A 22628-nucleotide genomic window follows, 5' to 3' on the forward strand; every position below is an offset into this window, starting at 1 on the left:
GCGGCTAGATATCTGAGCCATGCAAGCCATGCAAGTCAAGCTATGCGTGCTAAAGTAATCATGGTGAAAAGGGCATTGTTTTTGGCAGAGCTGAGGGGGATTGGAAGGATCATTCTTGCAACTGATTGCAATAACCTAATCAGGGCTGTGTCATTCAATGCCTACGACAGTTGAAGCCTCGGTCAGCTATTTTTCAGAGATCAAATACATGCTCATTTTGTCCTTTGTCCAGTACCTAGTTGAATTTTCCTGAGGGTGTGCAATCAGGTAGCCCATTTACTAGCAACAAATGGTGCAGGGGAGGGCCACAGTTTCCTTGCTACCATTTGTTGGCAGGTTATTTAATTGGGCCTTGATAGAATATGAATGTGCCATTAAAAAATGTTGGACGTTCGACGCCAAATTGCATTTCACGGCGTGGGCTCCCTACTCCCTGGACAAGTTTCCTACTCCCCGGACAAGTTTAGTGATGGGAAGTCATCGAGGTATACACCACCCTTGCGGTATATCATAATTGCCACTCCCAAATGTTATATTGACTTCATCCATTAGTTACATTGTTTTGCCCGTAGCAACGCACGGGCATTTAACTAGATAGAATAAAACACGACTATAACAAGTTCGATTGTTGCGATGAGACCTGGTTGTTTTTATCTCTGGCTAAGAACATCTCCAATAGATGGTCTAAATTTTGGTGGTCCAAATCGGTGATGGTGCAAATTTTTGGAGCACCAAAAAGTGCTTTTTACAACTCCAATAGATGGTCCAAAACGGAGATATAAAAAAAGAGCAACTCCAACAGATGGTCCAAAATGAATATTAAAACAGCCAACTACTACTTCATCTCAACATAGTTCAAACATGAAAGTCAACATAGTTTTATACACAAATTCAACTACTACTTATTTGAACTACTAGATGAAACTACTCGTCGTCGGAGCTACGGAACTGCTCCCAGAACTCGTCCTTGGTCGGGTCATCGCACCCCTCGTCCTCCTCCTCGGTGTCACCCTGGTCCTCATCCAACGACTCGATAGGGATCACAGTCGAGGGGCCGGCCTCGTCCTCCTTCTTCACTCCCTTCTTTTTTGCCTCGATGTCGCACTTTCAGTAGTGCTCCAGCTCGGCCTGGACGTACTACGGATGCTCTCACGCAAACCAAGCCATCACCGCCTCGTCGCTCTCGCCGAGAGCGACAACAACCGCCGGTCTCTTCTTCGCCTTCTTAGCCGGCATCTCCTCCATCTGGATGCCTTGCGGCATGAGCCAACTGCCTGGGACTCGACCTCCGGGAAGTTTAGGTCCGTCTTCGACCGTCCGGCAAACCACACCGCCACGTCGTAGGCACACGCGACCTCATCGGCGGTGGTATACATGCCAAGCCACCAACGCTGCCCGACGTTGGAGAACTCCAGTCCGAAGTTCCCAGAGGGCGTCGCCCTCATGCCGAAGAAACCGGACTTGCCCTTCAGCGTCTTCATCGGCGCCATCGGGGAGCGGGTGGCGGCCGAGCTGGGCGGTGACGTGCGGCGTGGGGCGGAGGCAGACGGAGCGGGGCGGCGGCGTGCGGGGCGGGGAGGAGGCGGACGGAGCGGGGCGGCGGACGAACCGGAGAGGAGGCAGACGGAGCAGGGCCGGAGAGGAGGCGGACGGAGCGGAGCTGGGCGGAGGATGGACCGAAGGCGGAGGTAGCCGGAGAGGAGGTGGGCGGGGGCGGGGCGGGGCGGAGGCGAACGCGATGGGGCGGCGCGGCGGCAGGCGGCGTCCTAGGCGGGGTGGAATCAGTGGAGGGGGTCTGGATCTACGACGGGGCAAGGCCTTAGAAAGTTAACATGTAACTCTTGCAAACTATTTTAAGAGCCCGTGGAAACGCACGGGCACTCTACTAGTCCAATCTAGGGGAGAGGTGCCTTTCTCCATGCAAGGCCAAGGAGGAAGAAGAAGAAGAAGGAGGAGGAGGAGGAGGGGGAGGAGGGGGGGCCTTCCCCCTCTCCTCCGGTGGCTCCGGACGCTGCCGGGGACATCTCCGTCATCACCATCGCCAACAACTCATTCTCTCTGTTCTCATAGTGATGTGTGAGTAGTTCATCCTCGGAGCTGAGAGTACGTACTAGTAGATATGTGTTCAATCTCTTTCCCTCATTTTCTTAAAAAGTTCGATCTTAATTGTATCACGAGCTTTATTAATATAGTTGGATCTTATGATGTTCAAGCCTCTCTATTATTTTTGTGGTGAACTGGGTCTTGCTCCTTCAAATTTCTTTCTGTTAGATTGAATATTTTGGGTTTGAGATTAATTGATGCATGTCTAGTAATTAATGTGGATACCCGTGATGAAATTGGGGTACTCTATGCATAAGTTGAATGATGGTATCATATGGTGTTGTCGTTGTACAATTTTTGGGGCTACATGTGGCAATAATCTATACCAATATAAAAAGACCCAAAGGACATATCCAACTGATCTCTGTCATCAAACTAAGTCAATCCAACGACCTAAACTACTCCAATGGCGAACGTTCGACGTATTTAACGTGCAATTAATATCATACGAAATACTGCACTAATCACAAAATTAACACACAAACAATAGCATACCTAATATCCGCGTGCAATTAATATATTGCCTAAATATTAACGTGCAACACATGCAATTAATATATTGCCTAAATATTTATGTGTGTTGCACATGCACATTTACTAGTAGTATTAAGTGCACCTACACGGTTTCATCCTACTTTCTTCGATAAAAATAGAAACTTTTGAGCTGCACTTTTTGATGGCTTATCATGATGTTCAATGATGTTAATGATGTTGAGAGTTGACACTACTGAAAGTATGAACCCTATGTCTTATTTTCAAGCATTGAGACACTGTTTAATTTACTTTTATTACTTGTTACCTTGCTGTCCATATTTTTTCAGATTATAAAAAGCTATTTCTACCATCCATATTGCGCATATATCACCATCTTTTCGCCGAATTAGTGCGCCTATACAATGATAGCAACCATACCTTCGCGTGTAGCCCATCAGGCCTCTATCGAAGTGTGCGAGCAACCATCACAGGAACCAGATTCGATGTCGCCTGAAACCGAGTACCGGAACCACCGCCCCTACACACCCCTGCATGCCGCTCGGGAGCGCATCGGTGCGTGAGCAGGGGCCAAAGCAGGCGCCCCGAATTGTCAACGAAGACAGACACGGGTTGTAGGGCACACCACCTCGGAGACCCCCAAGGGTGGCCGGACGAGGACGCAACCAGTGCACTGACTAACGAGCAGTGGAGCTGGCGATTGGATCTGAGGGAGAGGTTAGGTGTCGCTCCCAGCCGTGCCCGAGAGCCTCAGTGCGCCGAGAGAGTAGTCCTCGCCGCCGCATCAGCGGTGTAGCTTTACCTTGTAGTGGCGGCTAGGAATGTTGTTCCGCCCAAGCCGCTCGCACGGGAGCGATGCGGGGGTCCTCCCCCCCATCCCGAGGAAACCATGTGTTCACATAAATCCCTTTTATTTTTGCCTTGAGAATGCTTCCTTTCGAACAAGATGATCTGCGTTAGTGTTGGTCTGTGCGAAATAGAGAGCCCCTTTGTTAGCCTGGCGTGCACGTGCTGGTGTTCGGACAATACTTAGCGGCGAACCTAGGGTAGGGTTCTTGACACCTTTTGGGATTGGAGGTCGCAATACAAGTGAAAGGGGGGTCGACTATTAGGGCCTCTCTAGATTGAAGGATTTTCATAGGAATATTAGAGGATTCCAATCCATTGGATTTTTTTCTAAGGAAACCCTTTGGACCAAAGAAATGACACCTCCAAAATTCTTATGGATTGCATTCCTACACCTCAATTCTATAGGAATTTCAACATCCACTTTGACCACTTTTTTACACTGGTGTTGGATCAGGGCACTTTTTCCTGTGTTCCATCCAAATGACCATTCCTGCAGTTTTCCTCTATTTTATAATTATCTGTTTTGCACCTGCAATCCCGTCAAATTCATGTGTTTTTCGAATTCCCGTGTTTTCTAATCATGTGATCCAAAAAAGCCATTTTTTGCATGGTAATACGTGTCTCGTTCATATCATAAAGATCAAAGTACAAGTCACGTAAGGACCGACATGACAAAAATGAAAAGATAACATAACATCTCTGAGTTTAACACCAACACCCGTCACCTGCCTCCGGCACCACCATAGCAGCCACCGAAGAAAAGAATGACGAATCACCTCCTCACCCGAGCTCGATGCGGCTCCATCACTGATATGCACCTTTGCGGACCTCCAAGGTGGCTCACCAAAAGTGAAGCCCTTGTCGTTGAATGAATCAGACCAGGGCAACACCCCGGACATGCCATCGGACTCCAGATCTGGCACCCCACCACGACTAAGACACCAAAGGAGAAAACCATACCCGCCATCCACGAACCACGAACCCAACACACATTTTGTATTCTAGATGTCGTCGATGCAGACCACAATCTGCATCCGCTCTTGGACTACCTCCCAAGCTCCACGCCGACGCTGGAGCAAACGTCGTCGCAACGAGGGAGCCCGAGGACACATGTCTACCATGAGGATGCCGCCGTCACGCCATCCTTGCTTGAACAGACTGTTTTCCAAATCCATCCCCAACCATAGGACCAATGGCCTTGTCAGGGAAAGATTTGAAGAACCTTTATTCAGCGTTGTCACCGTCATCGACGAAGCCAACACTGACGATGCCATGTGCCTAGGGTAGGACAATAGACCTGATCTAAGCACCCCTCCCAAGTACATTGCCCTACAGTCAAAGACGATCAAAGGACAGCAAATTCTACCGACTGGAATCGCCTGAGTGCATACCCACTCGACCAACATCTCCACTCGGATATCCCAATTCCATTCGACCAGTATATCATCAATCGACCATACAAGAAACCACTCGGAGTACAGAAGGCCTAAAGTCACCCCGGATAGCAACGGTCAGGCATTCACTCCATAGTCTTAAGGATCATTTATATCACTTTAATGCTGATGTTACAAGTAACGTCCCCTCTTTATGTACATTGAACTCTGTGTAACGGGGATGGCTGGGGTCCTGGCGCACTCTATATAAGTCACCCCCCTCCTCTGGGACAAGGGTGCGCACCCCCTGTAACTTCACGCATAATCCAATCGACTGAGCCTCTAGGCACCGAGACGTAGGATTGTTACTTCCACCACGAAGGGCCTGAACTCGTACATCTTGCGTGCACAATCTCACCGTAGCTAGGATCTTGCCTCTACATTCCTACCCCCTATTCTACTATCATACTTAGAACCACGACAGTTGGCGCCCACCTTGGGGCAGGTGTCTTAGCAATATTCCGGCGAGGTTGCGATTTCTCTGAGTCCTTTCATCATGGTTTACGGCGGAGGCTTGGCTGAGGGCCGTGAGATCTTTCTCGGCGTGCTCGTCTTCATCGCTGACGACTCCGCTTGGCTTCAGGAAGCTCCTCTCGACATCGAGGTGCTCACCGTCCGCGGGGCGCCGCACTTTCGCGCGTGTGTTCGCGACGTCCTTCTGCGGCAGCCGTCGACTCAGTATCGGCCGGCTCCCGAGGCATCTTCGCTCCCCGTTGTTCACCGTCACAAGCGATCTGGTCGGTCGCGACTCCCGCGATGGGTGAAGCATGCGGTGGCACATCAATCGGCCACCCCTCAAGTTGCGGCAATCGAGCCCGACGAATCTCTCTACGGCATGTTCGACCTGTCAACTGGCTCCATCGAGATCTTGTCCGAGTGTGACAGCAAGGACCCCGTGACGGAGGTCCTGATGGTTGACACGCCTTGCAGCCCGCCTGGCATGCGTCGCAACGGCGGCGGCGACGGCGGAGGCGATCCGTCATGCGTTCATGAAGAATATCACCCCGAAACTCTCTCTTCTCAGCAGAGGGTGGAACTTCACCGCCGCAACATGGAGGCCCTCCACACGTCCGTTGTCGGAGAGACCTCTGAGGCTCGAGCCTTGGAGGCTGCGCGATTGGCCACTTTGGCTGGGCGCACTCGACTGGAGAACCTTCAGCGTGCACTCGACGACCGTGCTCGGCGACAAATCCCCGAGTCCAGTTGACGACAGCGGCAGCTATTTCCACCTGAACCACAGGTATACCGCACTCCGATTCAGAATCTTACCACTGCAACCCGTATAGCAGAATCTATTCATCCGTCCCAGTCGGAAGCTGGTAGAGGTTTGATGCAGATCAGAGCGATGCTCTGAGCAGCCGGAGAGTAGAACACTGCAGTGTCTCAGTCGCGTAACATAATTCATAGTAGATCCGTAGTAGCTAACACCGTTAAGTCGGCTCATAGCCCAAGATCGCCTCCGTGGCGTCAAAGGGCGAGGGCATCGCCAAGGGCAGTACTTGGGTAGGAACCACGAGCAGCACGATCATTGGCTCGACCGTGATGACCGTCATCGAGTGCCTACGCCCCCTCCGAGGGGCGAATCATATGTGCCCCGACATTATGATGATAGGCGCCAGTACATCAAAGAGCGGAGGAGGCCAGTCGACCCAAGAGAACCAGGGTTTGATGCAAGGTCAATTTTGGTGCAAGGTTTGGTGGACAGGAATCGAGCATATAGAGAAGGGCAAGATAGAGATCGCCCGACTGGAAGCAGAGTGCATGTTTCTGGTCCCGAGTGTTTTAGCAGGGCCATCAGGGCTGCAGAGGTCCCTCCCAACTTCAGGTTGGCGACTGGGGTCAGTAAAGTTCACTGGTGAATCGAAGCCTGACACCTGGCTTGAGGATTACCGAGTAGTTGTGCAGATCGGTGGAGGAAATGATGAAGTGGCCATGAAGCACCTTCCCCTAATGCTTGAAGGGTCAGCTAGAGCTTGGTTGAATCAGTTGGCTCCGGGAAGTATATTCAGCTAGGAGGAGTTGCCCCGAGTGTTCGTCACAACGTTTGAGGGCACGTGCAAACGACTAGCAGGATTGACAGAATTGCAACATTGCGTGCAAAAACCGAATGAAACTTTGAGGGATTATATCCAGAGGTGGACCACTTTGCATCACACTGTGGAGAATGTGTCTCAGCATCAAGCGGTTTGCGCCTTCAAGGAGGGTGTTCGCTATCGGGAGCTCAACCTGAAATTCAGTCGGACAGGAGACATGTCCCTGACCCAAATGATGGAGATAGCCACTCGGTACGCAAACGGTGAAGAATAAGAAGACCGACTCCGCAGCGGCAAGAGCAAATCAGTTGGCCAAGACACTGGAGGAGGTAATTCCAATTGGAAGCAGAAGCGCAAAGCAAAACCTGTGGGTCCTGGAGAGGTTGCATTTGCAACCCAAGGAAAATCTAAAGGAAAACCTAAAGGGCCCTGGACCCCCAAGAAGGTGAAAGATTCAGCCGGGAACGACGTGTTGGATTTGCCATGTCACATTCACATCAAGAAGGATGAAGAGGGTAATCTTATCTATCCCAAGAATACCACTTGACAGTGCCGAGTCCTTATACAATAGTTCCGAGAAAAGCAACCCAGTGAGAAAGAGAAGGAACCTGATAAGGATGAGGACAAAGATGAGAATGATGAAGGATTTCCCAATGTCAATTCCACTTTGGTGATTTTTGCTAACGTCGAAAGCAAAAGTCGACTGAAGGTCATCAATAGAGAAGTAAACATGGTTGCTCCAGCAACGCCGATGTATCTGAAATGGTCAAAGACTCCTACACATTCGACCAGTCAGATCACCCGCCGCACGTTGTTGCCACCCCTGGGAGGCAAGCGTTGGTGGTCGACCCGGTCGTTGGGGGCACCCAATTGACCAAAGTCTTGATGGATGGTCGCATCGGATTGAACATTTTATATGCTGGGACCCTCCAAGGGATGAGCATTCCGATGTACAAACTCAGCGAGAGCAACATGCGGTTCCACGGAGTTATACCAGGAAAGTAAGCCGATTCACTCGGCCAGATCACTCTTGACGTGGCTTTCGGTGATTCAAAGAATTACCGTAACAAAAAGTTGACATTTGAAGTCATGGATTTTCACAGCGCCTATCATGCTATCCTGGGCAGAACTGCGTATGCCCATTTCATGGCTCGACCGTGTTATGTGTATCTCATACTCAAGATGCCTGGCCCTAGGGGCACGATTACAGTCACTGGTAATCGGCAGCGAGCAAAAGAGTGCTTACAAAAGGGCTCGAAGATTGCCGATGAACAGATGGCAGCAATAGAAATGGAAGAATACAAGAAGACGGCAGATCCGAGTGATTTGTTGAGAGCTAAGAAGCCTGCTTCAGAGTCTGCATTTAAGTCATCTCATGAAACAAATTCAGTTCATATTCACCCGACTGATCCCAATGCTGCTCCGACTCATATATCAACAACACTCGACAACAAATAGGAGGAAGCGCTCATCCAGTTCTTCCATGAGAACTGGGACATCTTCGCATGGAAACCTTATGACATGCCAGGTGTACCCAGAGGACGGGCTGAGCACCGTTTGTGAGTCGACCCAAAAGCAAGACCTGTCAAAGAGCACCTCCGACGGTCTGCCGTGGAGAAAAGAAAGGCAATTGGCGAGGAAGTGGCTCGGCTTCTGGCAGCTGAGTTCATCCGAGAGATTTACCACTCTGAGTGGCTCACCAATGTCGTCATGGTTCCCAAGAAGGATGATTCACTCTGTATGTGTATTGAATTCAAGCATACCTGCTCGAAAGATCACTTCCCTCTTCCCCGCATCGATCAAATAGTCGACTCGACTGCGGGATGTGAGCGACTGTACTTTCTGGACGCGTACTCCGGGTACCATCAGATCCGACTATATGGACCTGACGAAATAAAAACAACTTTTATCACCCCATTCGGGTGCTTTTGCTATGTTACCATGCCCTTTGGTCTCAAGAATGCTGGCGCCACATTCATGCATATGATACAGAAGTGCTTGCTCACTCAAATCAGTTGGAATGTGGAAGCATACATGGATGAGATCGTGGTTAAGTCGTGTAAAGGTTCTGACCTGCTGATTGACCTCGCCGAAACCTTTGTCAATATAAGAAGATATGATATCAAGCTTAACCCGTCGAAGTGTACATTCGGAGTTCCAGGCGGAAAGTTACTCGGTTTCCTCGTTTCTGAACGTGGGATCGACGCTAACCCAGAGAAAGTTGGCGCAATACTCCGAATGAAAAGCCATGTGCGCATACACGATGTTTAGAAGCTTACTGGTTGTTTGGCCGCCTTGAGTCGATTCATCTCTCGTCTCGGTGAAAAGGCATTGCCTCTTTACCGATTGATGAAGAAATCTGATAAGTTTGAGTGGACTCCTGAAGCTGACGCAGCGTTTGCAGAGCTCAAAACCCTGCTTTCTACCCAGCCGGTGCTTGCTGCTCCAATCAGCAAAGAGCCTTTACTGCTTTATATTGCAGCCACTGGACAAGTTGTCAGTATAGTACTCACGGGCGAGCGGGAAGAAGAAGGTAAAGCCTATAAGGTTCTGTGCCCGGTGTACTATATTTCTGAAGTCTTAACTCCGTCCAAGCAGAGATATCCGCATTATCAGAAGCTTGTCTATGGAATTTACTTGACTTCGAAGAAGGTGGCACAATATTTCTCAGATCACTCCATCACAGTCGTCAGTGATGCTCCATTGTTGGAAATTCTGAACAACAGAGATGCAACTGGTCGAGTGGCAAAGTGGGCGATTGAACTCCTTCCGTTGGATATCAAGTTTGAGGCAAAGAAAGCAATCAAATCCCAAGCAATAGCAGATTTCCTCGTCGAGTGGATTGAATGGCAGCAACCGACTCAAGTTCAGTCGGAACGTTGGACTATGTTCTTTGATGGATCCAAGATGTTGAGTGGTTCTGGCGCTGGAGTTGTTCTAGTATCCCCGCAAGGTGACAAACTCAGTTATGTCCTTCAGATTCCTCTAACAATGAAGTTGAATATGAAGCACTTCTATATGGGTTGTGAATGGCCATTTCACTCGGCGTCCGTTGCCTAATGGTCTACGGCGACTCGGATTTGGTGGTTAATCAAGTGATGAAGGAGTGGGACGTCAGAAGCCCAGCTATGACTGGCTATTGCAATGCAGTGAGAAAGTCAGAAAAGAAGATTGAAGGGCTAGAGCTTCACCACATTCCCTGACTGAAGAATCAGGCAGCAGATGACCTGGCAAAAATAGGGTCCAAGAGAGAGCCTGTTCCCAGCAATGTGTTTTTGGAGCATCTTCACACACCATCAGTCTAGGAGGATCCCTTCACAGAAGAGCCCCCACAGCCTAAGAGTTCTAATGATCCAACTGAATATAAAGTCCCAGCCGTGGTCAACTTAGTCATGGAAGTTTTGGTCGTCATTCCTGACTAGACAGTGCCGTATATCGCATATATTCTCAGGAAAGAGCTTCCAGAAGATGAAGATGAGGCAAGACAGATCGTCCGTCGATCCAAAGCCTTTGCTGTGATAAGTGGTCGACTGTACAGGGAGAGTGTGACTGGAGTTGCTCAATGATGCATTACCCCAGAGGAAGGTTGAATGATCCTCAATGATATCCACTCGGGGACCTGTGGTCACCATGCGTCCTCTCGCACAATCGTGGCCAAAGCCTATTGATACGTCTCCAATGTATCTATAATTTTTGATTGCTCCATGCTATATTATCTACTGTTTTGGACATTATTGAGCTTTATTATCCACTTTTATATTACTTTTGGGACTAACCTATTAACCGGAGGCCCAGCCCAGAATTGCTGTTTTTGCCTATTTCAGAGTTTCGCAGAAAAGGAATATCAAATGGAGTCTAAACAGAATGAAACCTTCGGGAACGTGATTTTCGGAACGAACATGATCCAGGAGACTTGGACCCTACGGCAAGAAACAAAGGAGGAGGCCACGAGGTAGGGGGCGCACCTACCCCCCTAGGTGCGCCTGCCACCCTCATGGGCCCCCTGTTGCTCCATCGACGTACTCCTTCCTCCTATATATACCTACGTACCCCCCAAACGATCAGATACGGAGCCAAAAACCTAATTCCACCGCCACAGCTTTCTGTATCCACGAGATCCCATCTTGGGGCCTGTTCCGGAGCTCCGCCGGGGGGGGCATCCATCACGGAGGGCTTCTACATCAACACCATAGCCTCTCCGATGAAGTGTGAGTAGTTTACCTCAGACCTTCGGGTCCATAATTATTAGCTAGATGGCTTCTTCTCTCTTTTTGGATCTCAATACAAAGTTCTCCCCCTCTCTTGTGGAGATCTATTCGATGTAATCTTCTTTTTGCGGTGTGTTTGTTGAGATCGATGAATTGTGGGTTTTTGATCAAGATTATCTATGAACAATATTTGAATCTTCTCTGAATTCTTTTATGTATGATTGGTTATCTTTGCAAGTCTCTTTGAATTATCAGTTTGGTTTGGCCTACTAGATTGATCTTTCTTGCAATGGGAGAAGTGCTTAGCTTTGGGTTCAATCTTGAGGTGTCCTTTCCCAGTGACAGTAGGGCAGCAAGGCACGTATTGTATTGTTGCCATCGAGGATAACAAGATGGGGTTTTTATCATATCGCATGAATTTATCCCTCTACATCGTGTCATCTTGCTTAAGGCGTTACTCTGTTTCCATGAACTTAATACTCTAGATGCATGCTGGATAGCGGTCGATGAGTGGAGTAATAGTAGTAGATGCAGGCAGGAGTCGGTCTACTTGTCTCGGACGTGATGCCTATATACATGATCATACCTAGATACTCTCATAACTATGCTCAATTCTGTCAGTTTCTCAACAGTAATTCGTTCACCCACGTAAAATACTTATGCTCTTGAGAGAAGCCACTAGTGAAACCTATGGCCCCCGGGTCTATCTTCATCATATTAATCTTCCAATACTTATTTATTTCCTTTGCTTTTTACTTTGCTTTTATTTTACTTTGCATCTTTATCACAAAAATATCAAAAATATTATCTTATCATATCTATCAGATCTCACTCTCGTAAGTGACCGTGAAGGGATTGACAACCCCTTATCACGTTAGTTGCAAGGAGTTATTTGTTTTGTGCAGGTACGAGGGACTCACGCGTAGCCTCCTACTGGATTGATACCTTGGTTCTCAAAAACTGAGGGAAATACTTATGCTACTTTGCTGCATCATCCTTTTCTCTTCAAGGAAATCCAACGGAGTGCTCAAGAGGTAGCACTTACCGAGCTGGTTTTTTCTGGCTGCGAGCGAACGAAATGGCAAAAGAAATAGTTGACAAGTGTGAGGGTTTCCAATTGTACTCCAACATGTCTCACAAGCCCGCTTCAGCTTTGAAGACTATCCCACTTGGCTAGTCGTTTGCCGTTTGGGGCCCCGAAATGGTCGGACCCTTGAGGACTGGCACAAGTGGTTTCACCCACCTACTTGTTCCAGTCAACAATTTCACTAAATGGATTGAAGCCAAGCCCATCAAGAGCCTCGATTAAGGTGACCATGAAGATCTCTTCTAACCTTTTGGAGCCACTATTTCTTTTGCCAACGAATAAAGCAGTGGGGGTGACCATGAAGGGATTGACAACCCCTTATCGCGTTGGTTGCGAGGAGTTATTTGTTTTGTGCAGGTATGAGGGACTCGCGCGTAGCCTCCTACTGGATTAATACCTTGGTTCTCAAAAAATGAGGGAAATACTTATGCTACTTTGTTGCATCATCCTTTCCTCTTCAAGGAAATCCAACACAGTGCTCAAGAGGTAGCAAGAATATTTCTGGCGCCGTTGCCGGGGAGTCTACGCAAAAGTCAACATACCAAATACCCATTACATACCCTTATCTCTTGCATTACATTATTTGCCATTTGCCTCTCGTTTTCCTCTCCCCCACTGCACCCTTGCCGCTTTATTCGCCCTCTCTCTCTATCCTCTCTCTTTCTCTATTTGCCTCTTTTTGCCCATTTCTTGTTTGCTTGTGTGTTGGATTGCTTGTTTGTCCCAATGGCTCTACCTAGATTGGGTGATCTTCACCTTAAAAGGTTAGAAGAGATCGAAAGCAATGTCAGGAGTTTTATGGTTTTGCAATTTGAGCATAATAATTTCTTCAGAAATGAGCTTAATGAACAGAAAAGTTTTATGAGTTTTATGAATAAAGAGCTGGATGATATGTCTAAAGAATTTGATGGTTTAAGATCCCAAATTGTTCGTCTTGAGAAATTGACTGCCGAAATTTCGGATAAGCAGGCTACCTTAGTTAATAGGATGGCCACTAAACTGGATTTCTATGAAAATAAAGATGAAGATCTAAAAGTTATTGATGCGTCCCCTATTAAATCTTTGTTTTGCAATATGAATCTTGATAATGATGGGACTGAATATGATCCACCTTTACCTAGAAGGCGTTCCAAAAATTCGGAGTTTTTAGATCTTGATGCTAAATTTGATGAAAGTGGGATTGAAGAAATCAAAACCCTAGATGCTGCTAAACCCACTATTATGGATTTCAAGGAATTTAATTATGAAAATTGCTCTTTGATTGATTGTGTTTCCTTGTTGCAATCCATGCTAAATTCTCCTCATGTTTATAGTCAAAATAAAGCATTTACTAAACATATCGTTGATGCCTTGATGCAATCTTATGAAGAAAAACTTGAGTTGGAAGTTTCTATCCCTAGAAAACTTTATGATGAGTGGGAACCAACTATTAAAATTAAGATTAAAGATCATGAGTTCTATGCTTTCTGTGATTTGGGTGCTAGTGTTTCAACGATTCCAAAGACTTTGTGTGATTTGTTAGGTTTCCGTGATTTTGATGATTGCTCTTTAAACTCGCACCTTGCGGATTCCACTATTAAGAAACCTATGGGAAGAATCAATGATGTTCTTATTGTTGCAAATAGGAATTATGTGCCCGTAGATTTTATTGTTCTTGACATATATTGCAATCCTTCATGTCCTATTATTCTTGGTAGACCTTTCCTTAGAACGATTGGTGCAATTATTGATATGAAGGAAGGAAATACTAGATTCCAATTTCCGTTAAGGAAAGGCATGGAACACTTTCCTAGAAAGAAAATTAAATTACCTTATGAATCTATTATGAGATCCACTTATGGATTGCCTACCAAAGATGGCAATACCTAGATCTATCCTTGCTTTTTATGGCTAGCTAGGGGCGTTAAACGATAGCGCTTGTTGGGAGGCAACCCAATTTTATTTTTATTCCTTGCTTTTTGCTCCTGTTTAGTAATAAATAATTTATCTAGCCTCTGTTTTGGTTGTTTTTTTGTGTTTAATTAGTGTTTGTGCCAAGTAGAACCGTTGGGAAGACTTGGGGAAAGTCTTGTTAATCTTGCTGTAAAAAACAGAAACTTTAGCGCTCACGAGAACTGCTGCCATTTTTATTTCGAAAGTTATATTTACTTAATTATTTTTCCATATTATTAATAGATAAATTACTCACTTCCAGCAATTTATTTTAGAATTTTTGGGGTTCCAGATCTTGCGCTAGCTACAGATTACTACAGACTGTTCTGCTTTTGACAGATTCTATTTTTCGTGTGTTGTTTGCTTATTTTGATGAATCTATGGCTAGTAAAATAGTTTATAAACCATAGAGAAGTTGGAATACATTAGGTTTAACGCCTATATAAATAAAGAATGAGTTCCTTACAGTACCTTGAAGTGGTCTTTTGTTTTCTTTCGTTAACGGAGCTCACGAGATTTTCTACTTTAAGTTTTGTGTTGTGAAGTTTTCAAGTTTTGGGTAAAGATTTGATGGACTATGGAACAAGGAGTGGCAAGAGCCTAAGCTTGGGGATTCCCATGGAACCCCTAATATAATCTAAGGACACCTAAAAGCCAAAGCTTGGGGATGCCCCGGAAGGCATCCCCTCTTTCGTCTACTTCTATCGGTAACTTTACTTGGAGCTATATTTTTATTCACCACATGATATGTGTTTTGCTTGGAGAGTCTTGTATGATTTGAGTCTTTGCTTTTTAGTTTACCACAATCATCCTTGCTGTACACACCTTTTGAGAGAGCCATACATGATTTGGAATTTGTTAGAATACTCTATGTGCTTCGCTTATATCTTTTGAGTTATATAGTTTTGCTCTAGTACTGCACTTATATTTTTAGAGCACGGTGGTGGATTTGTTTTATAGAAACTATTGATCTCTCATGCTTCACTTAGATTATTTTGAGAGTCTTAAATAGCATGGTAATTTTCTTAAATAATCATAATATGCTTGGTATGCAAGAATAGTAAAAACTTTCTTATGAGTGTGTTGAATACTATGAGAAGTTTGATGCTTGATAATTGTTTTGAGATATGAAGATGGTGATATTAAAGTTGTGCTAGTAGAGTAGTTGTGAATTTGAGAAATACTTGTGTTAAAGTTTTTGATTCTCGTAGCATGCACGTATGGTGAACCGTTATGTGATGAAGTCGGAGCATGATTTATTTTTTGACTGTCTTCCTTATGAGTAGCGGTCTGGGACGAGCGATGGTCTTTTCCTACCAATCTATCTCCATAGAAGCATGCGCGTAATACTTTTCTTTGATAACTTGTAGATTTTTGCAATAAGTATATGAGTTCTTTATGACTAATGTTGAATCCATGGATTATACGCACTTTTCTTCCTTCCACCATTGCTAGCCTCTCTAATACCGCGCATCTTTCGCCGGTATCATACACCCACCATATACCTTCCTCCAAACAGGCACCATACCTACCTATTATGGCATTTCCATAGCCATTCCGAGATATATTACCATGCAACTTTCCATCGTTCCATTTATTATGACACGCTCCATCATTGTCATATTGCTTAGCATGATCATGTAGTTGACATCGTATTTGTGGCAAAGTCACCGTTCATAATTCTTTCATACATGTCACTCATGAGTCATTGCACATCCCGGTATACCGCCGGAGGCATTCATATAGAGTCATATCTTGTTCTAAGTATTGAGTTGTAATTCTTGAGTTGTAAGTAAATAAAAGTGTGATGATCATCATTATTAGAGCATTGTCCCAGTGAGGAAAGGATGATGGAGACTATGATTCCCCCATAAGTTGGGATGAGACTCCGGATGAAAATAAATAAATAAAAGAGGCCAAAGAAGCCCAAATAAAAAAATGAAAATGAGAGAAAAAGAGAGTAGGGGCAATGCTACTATCCTTTTACCACACTTGTGCTTCAAAGTAGCACCATGATCTTCATGATAGAGAGTCTTCTATGTTGTCACTTTCATATACTAGTGGGAATTTTACATTATAGAACTTGGCTTGTATATTCCAATGATGGGCTTCCTCAAAATGCCCTAGGTCTTCGTGAGCAAGCAAGTTGGATGCACACCCACTAGTTTCTTTTGTGGAGCTTTCATACACTTATAGCTCTAGTGCATCCGTTGCATGGCAATCCCTACTCACTCACATTGATATCTATTGATGGGCATCTCCATAGCCCGTTGATACGCCTAGTTGATGTGAGACTATCTTCTCCCTTTTTGTCTTCTCCACAACCACCATTCTATTCCACATATAGTGCTATATCCATGGCTCACGCTCATGTATTGCATGAAGATTGAAAAAGTTTGAGAATGTCAAAAGTATGAAACAATTGCTTGGCTTGTCATCGGGGTTGTGCATGATTTAAATACCTTGTGTGGTGAAGATAGAGCATAGCAAGACTATATAGTTTTGTAGGGATAACTTTCTTTGGCCATGTTATTTTGAGAAGACATGATTGCTTTGTTAGTATGCTTGAAGTATTATTATTTTATATCAATGTTAAACTTTTATCTTTAATCTTTCGGATCTGAATATTCATACCACAATTAAGAAGAATTACATTGAAATTATTCCAAGTAGCACTCAACATCAAAAATTATCTTTTTTATCATTTACCTACTCGAGGACGAGCAGGAATTAAGCTTGGGCATGCTTGATACGTCTCCAACGTATCTATAATTTTTGATTGCTCCATGCTATATTATCTACTATTTTGGACATTATTGGGCTTTATTATCCACTTTTATATTACTTTTGGGACTAACCTATTAACCGGAGGCCCAGCCCAGAATTGTTGTTTTTGCCTATTTCAGAGTTTCGCAGAAAAGGAATATCAAACGGAGTCCAAACGGAATGAAACCTTCGGGAACGTGATTTTCGGAACGAACATGACCCAGGAGACTTGGACCCTACGTCAAGAAACAAAGGAGGAGGCCACGAGGTAGGGGCGCGCCTAACCCCCCCTCCCAAGCGCGGCCTCCACCCTCGTGGGCCCCCTGTTGCTCCACCGATGTACTCCTTCCTCCTATATATACCTACATACACCCAAACGATTAGATAGGGAGCCAAAAACCTAATTCCACCGCTGCAACTTTCCGTATCCACGAGATCCCATCTTGGGGCCTATTCCGGAGCTCCGCCGGAGGGGACATCCATCACGGAGGGCTTCTACATCAACACCATAGCCTCTCCGATGAAGTGTGAGTAGTTTACCTCAGACCTTCGGGTCCATAGTTATTAGCTAGATGGCTTCTTCTCTCTTTTTGGATCTCAATACAAAGTTCTCCCCCTCTCTTGTGGAGATCTATTCGATGTAATCTTCTTTTTGCAGTGTGTTTGTTGAGACCGATGAATTGTGGGTTTATGATCAAGATTATCTATGAACAATATTTGAATCTTCTCTGAATTATTTTATGTGTGATTGGTTATCTTTGCAAATCTCTTCGAATTATCAGTTTGGTTTGGCCTACTAGATTGATCTTTCTTGCAATGGGAGAAATGCTTAGGTTTGGGTTCAATCTTGCGGTGTCCTTTCCCAGTGATAGTAGGGGAAGCAAGGCATGTATTGTATTGTTGCCATCGAGGATAACACGATGGGTTTTTTATCATATTGCATGAATTTATCCCTCTACATCATGTCATCTTGCTTAAGGCGTTACTCTGTTTCCATGAACTTAATACTCTAGATGCATGCTGGATAGCGGTCGATGAGTGGAGTAATAGTAGTAGATGCAGGCAGGAGTCGGTCTACTTGTCTCGGACGTGATGCCTATATACATGATCATACCTAGATACTCTCATAACTATGCTTAATTCTGTCAATTGCTCAACAGTAATTCGTTCACCCACCGTAGAATACTTATGCTCTTGAGAGAAGCACTAGTGAAACCTATGGCCCCCGGGTCTATCTTCATTATATTAATCTTCCAATACTTATTTATTTCCTTTGCTTTTTACTTTGCTTTTATTTTACTTTGCATCTTTATCACAAAAATACCAAAAATATTATTTTATCATATCTATCAGATCTCACTCTCGTAAGTGACCGTGAAGGGATTGACAACCCCTTATCACGTTAGTTGCAAGGAGTTATTTGTTTTGTGCAGGTACGAGGGACTCACGCGTAGCCTCCTACTGGATTGATACCTTGGTTCTCAAAAACTGAGGGAAATACTTATGCTACTTTGCTGCATCATCCTTTTCTCTTCAAGGAAATCCAACGGAGTGCTCAAGAGGTAGCACTTACCGAGCTGGTTTTTTCTGGCTGCGAGCGAACGAAATGGCAAAAGAAATAGTTGACAAGTGTGAGGGTTTCCAATTGTACTCCAACATGTCTCACAAGCCCGCTTCAGCTTTGAAGACTATCCCACTTGGCTAGTCGTTTGCCGTTTGGGGCCCCGAAATGGTCGGACCCTTGAGGACTGGCACAAGTGGTTTCACCCACCTACTTGTTCCAGTCAACAATTTCACTAAATGGATTGAAGCCAAGCCCATCAAGAGCCTCGATTCAAGTATCGCCGTCAGTTTCATCAGGGGGTTAACATTCAGATATGGAGTCCCACACAACATCATCATAGACAATGGTTCAAACTTTGATTCAGATGAGTTCAGAGCTTTCTATGCTTCCCAAGGCACTCGGGTCGATTATGCTTCAGTCGCTCACCCACAGTCGAATGGACAAGCAGAAAGAGCAAATGGTTTGATCCTCCAAGGGTTGAAGCCCAGATTAATGCGTGACCTCAAGCATGCGGCTGGTGCCTGGGTAGATGAGTTACCATCGGTACTGTGGGGTCTGAGAACAACGCCAAATCAGTCGACTGGCCGAACTCCCTTCTTCATGGTTTATGGAGCCGAGGCCGTGCTGCCGACTGATTTACTCCATAATGCCTTGCGAGTGGAGCTCTTCTCAGAAGCAAAAGCAGAACAAGCACATCAAGACACTGTTGATCTTTTAGAAGAAGAGAGAGAGAGATGGCCCTGATCTGATCGACCATCTATCAGCAAGACCTTCATTGATTCCATGCTAGGAATGTAAGAGGTCGAACATTCCAGGAGGGGGACCTGGTTCTCTGAGTGGATCAGCAACGCCCACACAAGCTTGCTCCCGCCTGGGAGGGCCACTTCATCATCACCAAAGTGCTCCACAACGGTGTGTATCACCTGTACGATGTGGAACACAAGAAAGACGAGCCGCACGCTTGGAATGCGGAGCTTCTCCACCATTTTAATACTTAAGCATTCAGACTGTCGAGATGTAATAAGAAGTACCTTTCTGTTTGTTTATCAAAGACATGGTTTTGCAGTCTCCTAAATGATTCTTATTACTTTTGCATATGTCCAAAATCCCCCAGTGGATGGCTTAGCCGCGGACCCGATTTGCCTAAGTTTCAGAAAACAAAATCCTACCGAGTGGAGAGCAACCCTCCCACTCGGGGCTTAGCTACGAATCCGATTCGCCTAAGTTTAAAAAATCCTATCGAGTGGAGAGCAACCCTCCCACTCGGGGGCTTAGCTGTGAATCTGATTCGCCTAAGTTGAAAAAATCCTACCAAGTGGAGAGCAACCCTCCCACTCGGGGGCTTAGCTGCAGTCCAATACTCGCCTAAGTTTCAAAATTCCTACCGAGTGGAGAGCAACCCTCCCACTCGGGGGTTTAGCTGCAGTCCGGTACTCGCCTAAGTTTCAAAAATCCTACCGAGTGGAGAGCAACCCTCCCACTCGGGGGCTTAGCTGCAGTCCAGTGCTCGCCTAAGTTTCAAAAATCCTACCGAGTGGAGAGCAACCCTCCCACTCGGGGGCTTAGCTGCAGTCCAGTGCTCGCCTAAGTTTCAAAAATCCTATCGAGTGGAGATCAACCCTCCCACTCGGGGGCTTAGCCGCAGTCCAGTACTCGCCTAAGTTTCAGAAAATCTTACCGAGTGGAGAGTAGTCCTCCCACTCGGGGCTTAGCTGCAGTCTCGTACTCGCCTAAGTTTAAAACATGCTCAGAGCTGCAGCACAAATACAATGTCTGCTCCATCCTTATCCGCAAGGACGACGACATACAGGTTGTCCGTGACCTTATCCTCGAAGCTGCGACACAAATACAACGTCCGCTCCATCCCGATCCGCAAGGACGACGAGGTATAGGTCGACTGCGGCCTTGTCCTTAGAGCTGCGGCACAAATACAACGTCCGCTCCATCCCGATCCGCAAGGACGACGAGGAGTAGATCATGGACTGCACCAAGTGCCCTTGTCCATGGTTCACTCTGAAGGGAATATGCCCTAGAGGCAATAATAAAGTTGTTATTTATATTTCCTTATATCATGATAAATGTTTATTATTCATGCTAGAATTGTATTAAACGGAAACTTAGTACATGTGTGAATACATAGACAAGCAGAGTGTCACTAGTATGCCTCTACTTGACTAGCTCGTTGAATCAAAGATGGTTAAGTTTCCTAGCCATAGACATGAGTTGTCATTTGATTAACGGGATTGCATCATTAGAGAATGATGTGATTGACTTGACCCATCTGTTAGCTTAGCACGATGATCGTTTACTTTGTTGCTATTGCTTTCTTCATGACTTATACATGTTCCTATGACTATGAGATTATGCAACTCCCGAATACCGGAGGAACACTTTGTGTGCTACCAAATGTCACAACGTAACTGGGTGATTATAAAGGTGCTCTACGGGTGTCTCCGATGGTACTTGTTGAGTTGGCATAGATCAAGATTAGGATTTGTCACTCCGATTGTCGGAGAGGTATCTCTGGGCCCTCTCGATAATGCACATCACTATAAGCCTTGCAAGCAATGTAACTGATGATTTAGTTGCGGGATGATGCATTACGGAACGAGTAAAGAGACTTTCCGGTAACGAGATTGAACTAGGTATTGAGATACCGACGATCGAATCTCGGGCAAGTAACATACCGATGACAAAGGGAACAACGTATGTTGTTATGCGGTTTGACCGATAAAGATCTTCGTAGAATATGTAGGAACCAATATGAGAATCCAGGTTCCGCTATTGGTTATTAACCGGAGATAAGTCTCGGTCATGTCTACATAGTTCTCGAACCCATAGGGTCCGCACGCTTAACGTTCGGTGACGATCGGTATTACGAGTTTATGTGTTTTGATGTACCGAAGGTAGTTCGGAGTCCTGGATTTGATCACGGACATGAAGAGGAGTCTCGAAATGGTTGAGACATAAAGATCGATATATTGGAAGCCTATATTTGGACATCGGAATGGTTCCGAGCGGTTCGAGCATTTTTCCGGAGTACCGGGAGGTTACCGGAACCCCCTAGGGAGTATATGGGCCTTATTGGGCTTTAGTGGAATAGAGGAGAGGGAATGGAAAAGAGGGAGGCGCGCCCCCAATCCCAATCTGAATTGGGAGGGGGGCCGGCCCCCCTTTCCTTCCTCCCCCTCTCCTCCTTCCTTCCTCTCCTACTCCTACTTGGAAGGGGGGAATCCTACTCCCGGAGGGAGTAGGACTCCCCTAGGGCGAGCCATAGAGAGGGTCGGCCCTCCCCCTCCTCCACTCCTTTATATACGGGGGAGGGGGGGCACCCCATGGACACAGAAGTTGATCATTGATCTTTAGCCGCGTGCGGTGCCCCCCTCCACCATAATCCACCTCGGTTATATCGTAGCGGTGCTTAGGCGAAGCCCTGTTCCGGTAGCAACATCATCATCGTCATCACGCCATCGTGCTGACGAAACTCTCCCATGAAGCTCTACTGGATCGTGAGTTTGCGGGACGTCACCGAGATGAACGTGTGCAGATCACGGAGGTGTCGTGTCTTTGGTACTAGATCGGTCGATCGTGAAGACGTACGACTACATCAACCGCGTTGTCATAACGCTTCCTCTTATGGTCTACAAGGGTATGTAGATGATACTCTCCCCTCTCGTTGATATGCATCACCATGATCTTGCGTGTGCGTAGGATTTTCTTTGAAATTACTGCGTTCCCCAACACACTCGACTGAGTTGCATCACAGAGTCAGTAACTATTCAGACTGAAGAAACAAGGTCTACTCAAGAGTCAAGAGATTCAAAAGCAACCAAGTTCAGATAAATCCTACGAGGTTCCAGACCATAGATTAAAGTACTCAAGCATCAGGCCCAAAGGAGTTTTTACGGTAACAAAACCACTCGGCATACCGAGGAAAATTTAATCGGATCATAAAAAGTTTGTTCACTCCGCGGGAAGAGGACTGGCAGGCTCGACGAACACGTCCAGGTCGATTCCATCTGCAATTCGTGTGGCAGCAGCAATGAAGGTCTCCATAAAAGACCGGAAGTTAAGTTTCTTGGTGTTGGCAACTTTGATCGCTGCTAACTTCTCTTCCTTGGCCTCCTTGCAATGTATGCGTACAAGAGACAGAGCTACATC

The sequence above is a fragment of the Triticum aestivum genome, chromosome 5A (genome assembly GCF_018294505.1).
Source record: "Triticum aestivum cultivar Chinese Spring chromosome 5A, IWGSC CS RefSeq v2.1, whole genome shotgun sequence".
Classification (NCBI taxonomy): Eukaryota; Viridiplantae; Streptophyta; class Magnoliopsida; order Poales; family Poaceae; genus Triticum; species Triticum aestivum.